The sequence below is a fragment of the Procambarus clarkii genome, chromosome 1, assembly GCF_040958095.1.
Source record: "Procambarus clarkii isolate CNS0578487 chromosome 1, FALCON_Pclarkii_2.0, whole genome shotgun sequence".
NCBI classification, from domain to species: domain Eukaryota; kingdom Metazoa; phylum Arthropoda; class Malacostraca; order Decapoda; family Cambaridae; genus Procambarus; species Procambarus clarkii.
In genome coordinates, this window is record NC_091150.1 from 2,703,492 (window position 1) to 2,717,941 (window position 14,450).

Consider the following 14,450-nt stretch of genomic DNA (forward strand, 5'->3'; position numbering starts at 1 on the left):
AGAAACGCACTATTAAACATAGGAGACATCATAAGGCTTAATTTTTAATTAGCAAACCAGTATGATGCATATAATTTAAAATGTAATTAACTAATCTATATTAATGAAAATGGAAATGTTCGTTTGTTAAGAATCGCTAATCTCCGAAAGTTCTTCACCGATTGCTTTGAAATTTTCACACAACGTTCCATTCGCATCCGAGTAGGTTTTTATATACATACTATATAGAGGTTACGTTTGTGACGGTAAAAACCATGCTTTTTCTGAAAAAAACTGTATTTTTCATGTGTTTTCATGTGAAGGAAATCTTCAAAATCTCTTTACTAATTGCTTTGAAATTTTGACACCACGTTGCATTCGAATAGGCGCGTCTTTTTGTACATCTACTATATACATGCCTCACCTGTGAAAGGAAAAAACATGTTTTTTTTTTAAACAGTGCCATCTGTTTGAGGTAGGAGCAACACACGCTGTAATCTTCGAAAGTGCTTCACCGATTGCTTTGGAATTTTGACACAACGTTACACTCGAATAGGTGCGTCTTTTTATATATCTACTATATAGATGCCAGGTAAACTTTTGACAGGTAAAAACGTGCATTTTTTTGAGAAACAGCACCATCTGTTGCATATAATAACAACATGCACGCTATACTAAATATGTCACAAATTCCGTTTAAATGTTTCCGATAGCATTGATAAATTATATTTTCATAGATTTCGATTTATTTTATTTTTTATTGAATTATTTTGTGTGACAGTGTGTTGAAATTGTGCTGTGTAGTTTACCATACCATTCATTCTGTAGGAATAAGTATGGAAGCTACACCTGTGACAGGTAAAACTATGTTTTTCTTGAAAAACAGCGCCATGCGTTGCATATAAGAACAACACACATGTTATGCAAAATATGTTACAATTCCATTTCAATGTTTCTGATTGCATTTAAATTGAATTTTCATAGATTTTTATTTATTTTCATTTTGATTTAATTACTTTGAGTGAATTGCTTTGGAATTGAGCTGTGATGTTTACCATACCGTTCATTTCGTGAGTATAGTATATATAATTTTTCATATTTTCATTTAATTTTTTCACTGTTTTTCTTATATTTTAGTGATGAGAACATCAGATCACCTTATGTTCCTTAATTTCTGACACAGGTGGAAACTGAGTACCCAAATGAGCCACATGGATGTTAGAAAGATAATTTTCAGAATCGGAGTAGTTAACAGAGGGAATGCATTAGGCAGTGATGTGGTGGAGGCTGACTCCATTCACAGTTTCTAATGCAGATATGATAGAGCCCAGTAGACTCAGGAATCTGTACATCGGTTGATTTACAGTTGAGAGGCAGGACCAAGGAGTCAGAGCTCAACCCCCACAAGCACAATTAGGTGAGTACTCATGTAAATATATTTATATGTAGATGTAATAGAGCCCTGAAGGCTGAGGAATATGTACATCAGTTGATTGATGGTTGCGAGGTGGGATCAAAGAGGCAGAGCTCAATCCCTGCAAGCACAATCCCTGCAAGCACAATCCCTGCAAGCACAACTAGGTGAGTTCAACTAGGTGAGTACACACACACACACACACAAATACACACACACACACACACACACACACACACACACCACCTTTGAGGATCACCCTAAATGGTACCAAACAAATGGAAGAAGTATTAAGGAATGCTAGAAAATTACAAAGTGATGAGGATGGGAAAGTGTGGTCGTTAAGACGAGATCTTTCAAAAGAAGATTGAGAGAAGCTGAAACTGAACCTCGCCGAGGCAAAACGTTTAAATGAGAGCAGGAATGAAGAAGAAATCAATTCTTTTTTCTACAAAGTGATAGGGGTAGGCAGACCAGTAAAGTGGTACATAAAGGCAAACCAACAAAATCATTAGAGAAAGGGGGGAGTGAAAATAAGAAGAGGGGGAACAAGTTCCTCAAGATTGCATACACCAACATAGATGGAGTAAGATCAAAGATACTGGAGTTAAGTGATATAATACAGCTGCAGACACCAGACATTGTTGCACTCACGGAGACAAAACTTGAAGATGCTATTTTAAATGAGGTCATATTCCCAAGGGGCTACTCAATTTGGAGACGCGACAGAAAAATCAGGAAAGGCGGTGGCGTTGCTGTGCTGGTGAAGGAACACCTAAAGGTGAACGAAATAATGACTGCCAATCCACAAGAAGTTGACATAATAGCACTAGAGATCTGCCATGAGGATGATAAACTAATGATCATAAATGCATATAGTCCACCGTTAAGCAGCACATGGTCAAAGGAGGAGCTAGATAGTAAACGAGAAGGTCTTATAACAATAATGAGAGAGATCATAGCGAGAGCGGATAACGATAGTTCACAACTGATGATAGTCATAGACTTCAACTTGAAATCCATAGACTGGGAAGCATGTGAAGCTAAAACAGAAGATTTCTGGACCTGTAAATTTGTAGACCTCATCCTGGAAACATTCTTGTATCAACATGTTAAACAAGCTACGAGGATGAGGGAAGGGGACGTCCCCTCCATGCTAGATTTGATATTTACCAGGAAGGAGGAAGAAATATTTGACATTCAGTACCTTCCTCCCTTGGGTAAAAGTGACCATGTCTTTTTGGGAATAAAGTATGCAATGCGTTATAATCTGGAAGAAAATATGACGGTCGATGCAAATGAAAAACCTGACTTTAGGAGAGGACATTATGGCAACCTTAGAACATTTTTTAGTGAGTATAATTGGACAGACTTGTTGCTAGGCAAGGAAGTGAATGAGATGTATGTCAGGTTTTGTGAAATATATGATAAAGGCACAAACAAATTTATACCAAAACAGAGAAGCAGAACTAGGAAACAGGATTGGTTCAACAGAAAGTGCGAGAGGGCCAGAGACCAAAAGACACAAAAATGGAATCAATACAGGAAGAGGCCGAACCCCCAAACATACCAGCGATACAAAGATGCGAGAAACAACTACAAGGCAATGAGGAGAGAGGCAGAAAGAAATTTTGAAAAAGGGATTGCAGACAAATGCAAAACAGAACCAGGTCTGTTCTATAAATTCATAAACAACAAATTGCAGGTAAAGGATAATATTCAGAGGTTGAAAATGGGAAATAGATTCACGGAAAATGAAAAGGAAATGTGTGAAACATTAAACGAAAAGTTCCAAAGTGTGTTTGTACAAAATGAAATCTTCAGGGAACCAGATACAATAAGAATTCCAGAGAACAACATAGAGCACATAGAGGTGTCTAGAGACGAAGTGGAAAAAATGCTCAAGGAGCTAAATAAGAACAAAGCAGTTGGTCCAGATGAAGTTTCACCATGGGTTCTGAGAGAATGTGCACTTGAGCTCAGCATTCCTCTTCAACTGATTTTTCAGGCATCCCTGTATACAGGAGTTGTAGCTGATGTGTGGAAAAAGGCTAACATAGTTCCAATCTACAAAAGTGGAAGCAGGGAAGACCCCCTTAATTATAGACCGGTATCATTGACAAGTGTAATAGTCAAAATATTGGAAAAAATAATTAAAACTAAATGGGTAGAACACCTGGAGAGAAATGATATATCAGACAGACAGTATGGTTTTCGATCTGGAAGATCCTGTGTATCGAATTTACTCAGTTTCTATGATCGAGCAACAGAGATATTACAGGAAAGAGATGGTTGGGTTGACTGCATCTATCTGGACCAAAAAAAGGCTTTCGACAGAGTTCCACATAAGAGGCTGTTCTGGAAACTGGAAAATATTGGAGGAGTGACAGGTACGCTTCTAACATGGATGAAAAATTTTCTGACTGATAGAAAAATGAGGGCTGTGATCAGAGGCAATGTATCGGACTGGAGAAATGTCACAAGTGGAGTACCACAGGGTTCAGTTCTTGCACCAGTGATGTTTATTGTCTACATAAATGATCTAACAGTTGGTATACAGAATTATATGAACATGTTTGCTGATAATGCTAAGGTAATAGGAAGGATAAGAAACTTAGATGATTGTCATGCCCTTCAAGAAGACCTGGACAAAATAAGTACATGGAGCGCCACTTGGCAAATGGAATTTAATGTTAATAAATGCCATGTTATGGAATGTGGAATAGGAGAACATAGACCCCACACAACCTATATATTATGTGAGAAATCTTTAAAGAATTCTGATAAAGAAAGCGATCTAGGGGTGGTTCTAGATAGAAAACTATCACCTGAGGACCACATAAAGAATATTGTGCGAGGAACCTATGCCACGCTTTCTAACTTCAGAATTGCTTTTAAATACATGGATGGCGATATACTAAAGAAATTGTTCACGACTTTTGTTAGGCCAAAGCTAGAATATGCAGCAGTTGTGTGGTGCCCATATCTTAAGAAGCACATCAACAAACTGGAAAAGGTGCATAGATATGCTACTAAGTGGCTCCCAGAACTGAAGGGCAAGAGCTACGAGGAGAGGTTAGAGGCATTAAATATGCCAAAACTAGAAGACAGAAGAAAAAGAGGTGATATGATCACTACATATAAAATAGTAACAGGAATTGATAAAATCGATAGGGAAGATTTCTTGAGACCTGGAACGTTAAGAACAAGAGGTCATAGATATAAACTAGCTAAACACAGATGCCGAAGAAATATAAGAAAATTCACTTTCGCAAACAGAGTGGTAGACGGTTGGAACAAGTTAGGGGAAAAGGTGGTGGAGGCCAAGACCGTCAGTAGTTTCAAAGCGTTATATGACAAAGAGTGCTGGGAAGACGGGACACCACGAGCGTAGCTCTCCATCCTGTAACTACACTTAGGTAATTACACTTAGGTAATTACACACACACACACACACACTCCTTGATGATAAAAGAATGGAGGTTCAAGAAGATGGTTATCCCAGGCTGCTAGGGGTACTGTACATTACATGCACCATGACGATGGGAACATTATGAGTAGAAGTAGCGGTGATATATAACCCTCCACCAAACGACAGAAAACCCAGGCAAGAGGATGACAGAAACATCATGGCAGTTAACACTATAATTCAGAGGGCAGTCACTGCTGTCTGTAGAAACCGATCCCTTCTGCTCATCATGGGGAAGATCAATCATGGATGGATAGACTGGGAGAACAAGGAACCACACAGAGGTGAAGAAACATGGTGAGCTAAACTATTTGAGGTGGCGACAAAACCTTTTAAGGCAGCATTTCAGAGGACCCACTTGGATGAGAGGAAACGATAATGTGCGAGACTCGACCTAGTCTTCACTCTGAACGACTCCGACTTAAGGGAAATCGGTTTCGAAGCCCCAGTCGGAATAAGCAATCACAGTGTAATCACGTTTGAGTATTTGGTCGAAGAATGGTTAATATACTCAAGGAAGGGACCTGAAAACAAAAGGTTGGTATTCCGAAAGGGAAACTACGAGGGGATAAGAAAATTCGTAACATATATAACTTGTGAAAGCTCAGGTGGAAAGACGGCCCAAGATATGATGGACTACATCACGAAGAAGTTTAAGGAGGCAGCAGACAAGTTTGTCCCGGTCTGAGAGGAAAAAAGCGAAATGCAGATGAGAATCCCATGGTTTAATTAGAGATGTACGCTGGTAAGGCAACAACATACAAGGGTGCGGAGAAACAATAGAAATAACAGGACACTTGAGAGCCGAGAAAGATACCAGAGTGCAAGAAATGAATACGTCAGGGTGAGGAGAGAGGCAGAAGGACAATACGAAAATGAGATAGCAAGTATGGAAAATACTCAACCTAAATTGCTGCACAGCCACATCAGAAGAAGGAAAACAGTTAAGGAACTGGTAATGAAATTGAGGATACGGTCTGGCAGATTCACTACAAACGATGAGGAAGTGTGCGATGTTTACCAGTTGGTTGATCACATGCTGAAAATTATACTTTGTTCGTGAAAAACATTGCTTGCTCTAAATTCTTCTGACCCGGGTTCGAATCCCGAACAGGCTCTGATAATTTTCAATGGGCATATTTCATTGTAAAAAGGAGATTTAAATAACGTAACTAAACTCAAATATCCACGGCCTGTTGGTCTAGTGGTATGATTCCTGCTTTGGGTGCAGGAGGTCCCGGGTTCAAATCCCGGACAGGCCCTCAATATTTTCCTTCCAGAGCAAGTTAATTATACTGTAAAATTAATTGCTTACATTTTACCAACATTAAGAAACGCACTATTAAACATCGGAGACATCATAAGACTTAAAGTTTTAATTAGCAAACCAGTACGGTGCATATAATTTAAAATGTAATTAACTAATCTATATAAATGAAAATGGAAATGTTCATTTGTTAAGAATCGCTAATCTCCGAAAGTTCTTCACCGATTGCTTTGAAATTTTCTCAGAACGTTCCATTCGCATCCGAGCAGGTTTTTATATACATACTATATAGAGGTAACGTCTGTGACGGTAAAAACCATGCTTTTTCTGAAAATACTGTGTTTTTCATATGTTTTTCATGTGAGGGAAATCTTCTAAATCTCATTACCAATTGCTTTGAAATATTGACACCACGTTGCATTCGAATAGGCGCGTCTTTTTATATATCTACTATATACATGCCTCACCTGTGAAAGGAAAAAACATGTTTTTTTTAAACAGTGCCATCTGTTTGAGGTAGGAGCAACACACGCTGTAATCTCTAAAAGTTCCTCACCGATTACTTTGAAATTTTGACACAACGTTGCACTCGAATACGTGCGTCTTTTTATATATCTACTATATAGATGACAGGTAAACTTTTGCAGGTAAAAACGTGCATTTTTTGAGAAACAGCGCCATCTGTTGCACATAATAACAACATGCACGCTATACTAAATATGTCACAAATTCCATTTCAATGTTTCCGATTGCATTGATAAACTATATTTTCATAGATTTCGATTTATTTTATTTTTAATTGAATTATTTTGTGTGATATTGTGTTGAAATTGAGCTGTGTTGTTTACCATACCATTCATTTTGTAGGAATAAGTATGGAAGCTACACCTGTGACAGGTAAAACTATGTTTTTCTTGAAAAACAGCGCCATTCGTTGCAAGTAAGAACAACACACATGTTATGCAAAATATGTTACAATTCCATTTCAATGTTTCCGATTGCATTTAAATTGAATTTTCATAGATTTTTATTGATTTTAATTTTGATTTAATTATTTTGAGTGAATTGCTTTGGAATTGAGCTGTGATGTTTACCATACTGTTCATTTCGTGAGTATAAGTATATTTTATTTTTCATATTTTCATTTTATTATTTAACTGTTTTTCTTATATTTTAGTGATGAGAACATCAGATCACTTTATGTTCCTTAATTTCTGACACAGGTGGAAACTGAGTACACAAATGAGCCACATGGATGTTAGAAAGAACATTTTCAGAATTGGAGTAGTTAACAGAGGGAATGCATTAGGCAGTGATGTGGTGGAGGCTGACTCCATTCACAGTTTCTAATGTAGATATGATAGAGCCCAGTAGGCTCAGGAATCTGTACATCGGTTGATTTACAGTTGAGAGGCAGGACCAAGGAGTCAGAGCTCAACCCCTACAAGCACAATTAGGTGAGTACTCATGTAAATATATTTATATGTAGATGTGATAGAGCCCTGAAGGCTGAGGAATATGTACATCACTTGATTGATGGTTGCGAGGTGGGATCAAAGAGGCAGAGCTCAATCCCTGCAAGCACAATCCCTGCAAGCACAATCCCTGCAAGCACAATCCCTGCAAGCACAATCCCTGCAAGCACAATCCCTGCAAGCACAACTAGGTGAGTACAACTAGGTGAGTACACACACACACACAAATACACACACACACACACACACACACACACACACACACACACACACACACACACACACACACACACACACACACACACACACACATGATGGAGAATGATGGAGATGGAGAAGATTGTGCGAAAAAAACTAGTGGAGCATCTGGAGCGAAGGAACTTTGTAACACAGCATCAACATGGGTTCAGGGATGGCAGGTCCTGCCTCACAGGGTTACTTGAATTCTACGACCAGGCAACAAAAATAAGGCAAGAAAGAGAAGGGTGGGCAGACTGCATATTTTTGGATTGTCAGAAAGCCTTTGATACAGTGCCACACAAGAGGCTAGTGCGAAAGTTGGAGATGCAGGCTGGAGTGAGAGGGAAGGTACTCCGGTGGATAGAGGAATACCTAAGCAACAGGAGACAACGAGTCTGTGTGAGGGGTGAGGTCTCAGATTGGCGAGACGTCACAAGTGGAGTCCCGCAGGGGTCAGTCCTTGGACCTATACTGTTTCTGGTATATGTAAATGATCTCCCAGAGGGTATAGATTCGTTCCTCTCAATGTTTGCCGACGATGCAAAAATTATGAGGAGGATTGAAACAGAGGATGATAGTAGGAGGCTACAAGATGACCTGGATAGACTGAGTGAATGGTCCAACAAATGGCTGTTGAAGTTCAACCCGAGTAAATGCAAAGTAATGAAACTAGGCAGTGGAAACAGGAGGCCAGGCACAGGATACAGAATAGGAGATGAAGTACTTAATGAAACAGACAGAGAGAAAGATCTAGGAGTTGATATCACACCAAACCTGTCTCCTGAAGCCCACATAAAGAGAATAACGTCTGCGGCATATGCGAGGCTGGCTAACATCAGAACGGCGTTCAGGAACCTGTGTAAGGAATCATTCAGAATCTTGTACACCACATATGTAAGACCAATCCTGGAGTATGCGGCCCCAGCATGGAGCCCGTACCTTGTCAAGCACAAGACGAAGCTGGAAAAAGTCCAAAGGTATGCTACTAGACTAGTCCCAGAACTAAGAGGCATGAGTTATGAGGAAAGGCTGCGGGAAATGCACCTCACGACACTGGAAGACAGAAGAGTAAGGGGGGACATGATCACAACCTACAAAATCCTCAGGGGAATCGACCGGGTAAACAAGGACGAACTTTTCAACACTGGTGGGACGCGAACAAGGGGACACAGGTGGAAGCTGAGTACCCAAATGAGCCACAGAGACGTTAGAAAGAACTTTTTCAGTGTCAGAGTAGTTAGCAAATGGAATGCATTAGGAAGTGATGTGGTGGAGGCTGACTCCATTCACAGTTTCAAATGTAGATATGATAGAGCCCAATAGGCTCAGGAATCTGTACACCAGTTGATTGACGGTTGAGAGGCGGGACCAAAGAGCCAGAGCTCAACCCCCGCAAGCACAATTAGGTGAGTACAATTAGGTGAGTACACACACACACACACACACACATACACACACACACACACAACACACACACACACACACACACACACACACACACACACACACACACACACACACACACACACACACACACACACACTCAGTAGTTTCAAAGCGTTATATGACAAAGAGTGCTGGGAAGACGGGACACCACGAGCATAGCTCTCATCCTGTAACTACACTTAGGTAATTACACACACACGCACACACACACACACAAAGTAGTTAGTAAACAGTTGATTGACAGTTGAGAGGCGGGCCGAAAGAGCAAAGCTCAACCCCCGTAAAAACACAACTAGTAAACACAACTAGTAAACACAACTAGTAAACACACACACACACAAACACACGCACTCACTCACTCACATACACACACACACACACACACACACACACACACACACACACACACACACACACACACACACACACACACACACACACACACACACTCACACAAACACACACATACACACACAGACACACACACACACACACACACACACACACACACACACACACACACACACACACACACACACACACACACACACACACACACACACACACACACACACACCCACACACTCACAGGTCAAGCGGGATGGTAAGACAACAGAATGAAGCTGGAGGAGAGGGACTGGACGAGTCATTCATGGAGATGATTGCTAAGGCATGGAAGGAAGTCAGTGGGAAATTGAAGGACCTGAGGGAAACTATAGGTAAGCTGCAGATAGATCTAAGTGCAGTGCAAGAGAAGATAAAAAGCCTAAAAACAGGCCCTCATCAGACTCTGGCCCAGGGGACCAACCCCCAGGTGCCAGGAGATGTAGCAATGGCAGGGACCCCTACAATTGGCCCAACCTTTGCTGAAATGCTCAAGAGCCCAGGAGCAATGTTCACAGTCAAGGAAGTTGTAATGAAAGCAGTAACCTCACAGGAGGCAGCTAGATGCACAAGTCAGCTAATGGAAAGGAAAAGAGCTGTAGTAGTGGTAGGTGTCAAGGAACAAGAGGGCTCCACAGGGGAGGAAACGAGAACTAAAGACAAAGCTGCAGTGACAGGGATATTAAAGGAGATAGGAATGGAAGGGGCTGAACGAGACATAGAACAGTTTTTCCGGATTGGCCAGTACAACAGAGACAAAAAGAGATTGATCAAGGTAGTATTCAAGAGCGAGGACATCAAAGAGGACATCCTAATAAGGAAAAGCAAACTGAGGTATGCAAGGAACTACAAAGAGGTATATGTTCAGAGGGACATGACCAGAGACGAGATAGTAAGGGCAGCAGATGCAAGGAAAAGGCGCAAGGAGAGGGAAGAGAGCCAGGGAACCTCAGCCTCCAACCCAGCAATCCCAGAGGGAAGTGGGGAACTCCAATCCAGCAACCCAGGAACCCCAGGGGGGAATGCAACACCCCAGCCCACCACCCAATAGGGCCCTCCCTACCCCCCAGCACAAACCCTTCTTTGCCCCTGCATAATGCCCATCATGAAACCCAAATCCTCCCCCTCCCCTTACCCCAAGTAGCGCCTGCTTTCCCAGCCCCTGGTCTTCTCTCTGCCCCAAGCAGGCCTGAGCAAGACCAAAGCCCTCTATCCCCCACTCCACCTCCCTCCAAACCCCTGTCAACTACACCGCAGGAGGGCGTGCCCTCTCCCCAAGCAATCCCTGCTCCCTCACCCCCAGGACTTCTTCCTGACCCAAGCAGGCCTGAGGAAGACCTAAGCCCTCCACCCCCCACTTCACCTCCCCCTGAACCCCTGGAAACTACCTCACAGGAGGATGAGCCTACCCAAGTAGCAATGACCATAGAACACCCTCTTACACCTGTGGGGAGTGAGGGTGAAATTGGATATAAGAAAGTGAGCTTCAAGGTAATGTACTCAAACATTGATGGGATTACCAATAAAGCAAGTGAACTGGCAGAAAGGGTGCAAGAAGAAAACCCAGATGTAATAGGACTAACGGAAACAAAATTGTCAGGAGTCATAACAGATGCTGTGTTTCCAAAGGACTACTATATAGTAAGGAAAGAGAGGGAAGGGAGAGGAGGTGGAGGAGTGGCCCTGCTGATAAAGAAGGATTGGAGTTTTGATGAGATGGAAATTCCGGGCTGTGACGGATTCAGAGATTACATAACAGGAACTATAACAATGGGTGGACCTAAGATAATAGTGGCAGTCATTTACAACCCTCCCGTAAATGACAGAAGACCTAGACAGGAGTTTGATAGGAACAACATGGCAACCATTAATATAATAGAGAGAGCAGCTTCAGTTACCTGCAGGAATGGCTTAAGACTCTTAATCATGGGTGATTTCAACCATGGTAAGATAGACTGGGATAATGGGGTCCCACATGATGGTGCAGATACGTGGCGAGCTAAACTCTTGGAAGTGGCAACAAGGAATTTTCTGAGCCAGCATGTCAAGGAACCCACAAGAATGAGAGGCAATGATGAACCAGCTAGACTCGACTTGATATTCACCCTGAATGAGTCAGAAATAAGGGAAGTCAAAGTTGAAGCCGCCATAGGAATGAGTGACCACAGTGTACTGACCTTTGAGTACTTGGTGGAGGTAGGGATAACCTATCCAAGGATGGGAGCGGATGGGAAAAGACTGAATTACCGAAGAGGAAAATATGACGAGATGAGGAACTTCCTCAGGGGAATTCCATGCGAAATAGAACTTAGAGACAAGAATGTGCAGGTCATGATGGATTTTGTCACCCAAAAGTGCCAGGAAGCTGCAGACAGGTTTATCCCCGTCCAAAAGGAGAAAAACGAAAAACAACAGAAAAACCCATGGTTCAACAAGGAATGTAAAGTAGCGAAACAACTGAGTAAAAGAACATGGAGAAACTACAGAAATAACAGAACACCAGAGAGCAGAGAGAGATACCAGAGGGCCAGAAATGAGTACATCAGAGTGAGGAGGGAAGCAGAGAGACAGTTTGAAAATGACATCGCGAGTAAAGCCAAGACCCAACCAAAGTTGCTCCACAGCCACATCAGTAGGAAAACAGCAGTGAAGGAACAAGTGATGAAGCTGTGGAAAGGGAAGAACAGATACACAGAGAATGACAAGGAGGTGTGTGAAGAACTCAACAAGAGATTCCAGGAGGTCTTCACAATAGAACAAGGAGAATCCCCTGTGCTAAATGAGGAGGCGGCAAACCAAGCAACCTTGGAGGAATTTGACCTCACCAGTGATAAGGTCAAAAGGTGTCTGCTAGAACTGGATGTGACAAAGGCTGTTGGGCCTGATAGAATCTCACCATGGATACTAAAGGAAGGTGCAGAAGCACTAAGTGTGCCACTCTGTATGGTGTATAACAGGTCACTGGATAAAGGAGACTTACCAGAAAGTTGGAAGACAACTAACGTGGTCCCAATATACAAAAAGGGTGACAGGCAAGAGGCAGTGAATTAAAGGCCAGTTTCCTTAACTTGTATACCATGCAAGGTGATGGAGAAGATCGTGAGGAAAAGCCTCGTAGAGCATCTGGAGGGAAATAACTTTGTAACGCACCACCAACATGGGTTCAGAGATGGTAAATCGTGCCTCACAGGTTTAATAGAATTTTATGACCAGGCAACAAAAATTAGGCAGGAAAGAGAAGGGTGGGCCGACTGCATTTTCCTGGATTGCCAAAAAGCCTTTGACACAGTACCCCATAAAAGGCTGTTAAAAAAGTTGGAGCAACAGGCAGGAGTAAAAGGGAAGGTGCTCCAGTGGATAAGGGAGTACTTAAGCAACAGGAAACAGCGAGTAACGGTGAGGGGGGGGGGGGGTGGGAGACATCAGAGTGGCGAGATGTCACCAGCGGAGTCCCACAGGGCTCAGTACTTGGACCCATCCTGTTTCTAATATATTTGAACGATCTTCCAGAGGGTATAGACTCATTCCTCTCAATGTTTGCTGATGACGCAAAAATTATGAGAAGAATCAAGACGGATGAAGATAGACAGAGACTACAGGATGACCTGGATAAACTGGAGGAATGGTCTAGAAAATGGCTGCTAAAGTTAAACTCAGGAAAGTGTAAGGTGATGAAATTAGGCGAAGGGAGCAGGAGGTTGAACACAAGGTATCATCTGGGAGGGGAAATCCTGCAAGAGTCAAATAGAGAGAAGGATCTGGGGTTGATATCACACCGAACCTGTCCCCAGAGGCCCACATCAAAAGAATATCATCAGCGGCATATGCTAGACTGGCCAACATAAGAACTGCATTCAGAAACTTGTGTAAGTAATCTTTCAGAACCCTGTATACCACTTATGTAAGACCAATCCTAGAGTATGCAGCTCAAGCCTGGAGTCCATACCTAGTTAAACACAAGACAAAGTTAGAGAAGATTCAGCGGTATGCCACCAGGCTCGTCGCGGAACTGAGAGGATTGAGCTACGAGGAAAGGCTAAAGGAGCTGAACCTCACATCCCTGGAAAACAGAAGAGTAAGGGGAGACATGATAACCACCTACAAAATTCTCGGGGGAATTGACAGGGTGGACAAAGACAAACTCTTCAGCACGGGTGGGACACAAACAAGGGGACACAGGTGAAAACGTAGTACCCAGATGAGCCACAGAGATGTTAGAAAGAATTTTTTCAGTGTCAGAGTAGTTAATAAATGGAATGCACTAGGAAGTTATGTGGTGGAGGCTGAATCCATACACAGTTTCATATGTAGATATGATAGAGACCAGTAGGCTCAAGAATCTGTACACCAGTTGATTTACAGTTGAGAGGCGGGACCAAAGAGCCAAAGCTCAACCCCCGCAAGCACAATTAGGTGAGTACAATTAGGTGAGTACACACACACTCACACACTCACACACACACACACACACACACACACACACATACACACACACATACACACACCTAGGGGAACAGCCTACCTGTAACGACGCGTGAAAGAGATCTGGGGGTGGACGTAACACCTAATCTATCTCCTGAGGCACATATAAATAGGATAACGACAGCAGCGTACTCTACACTGGCAAAAGTTAGAACATCATTCAGAAACCTAAGTAAGGAGGCATTTAGGGCGCTTTACACCGCCTACGTAAGGCCAGTCTTAGAGTATGCCGCCTCATCATGGAGTCCCCATCTGAAGAAGCATATAATGAAACTGGAAAAGGTTCAGAGGTTT

The 14,450-nt window shown here is 42.2% G+C and overlaps 1 non-coding gene across 1 annotated transcript; it reads left to right on the plus strand.

Moving 5' to 3' along the window:
• Positions 1-6,052: 6,052 nt before the first annotated feature.
• On the plus strand, positions 6,053-6,124 carry TRNAP-UGG (transfer RNA proline (anticodon UGG)). Its single transcript has one exon. It is a non-coding gene; the product is annotated as a tRNA-Pro (tRNA).
• The last annotated feature ends 8,326 nt before the right edge of the window (positions 6,125-14,450 follow it).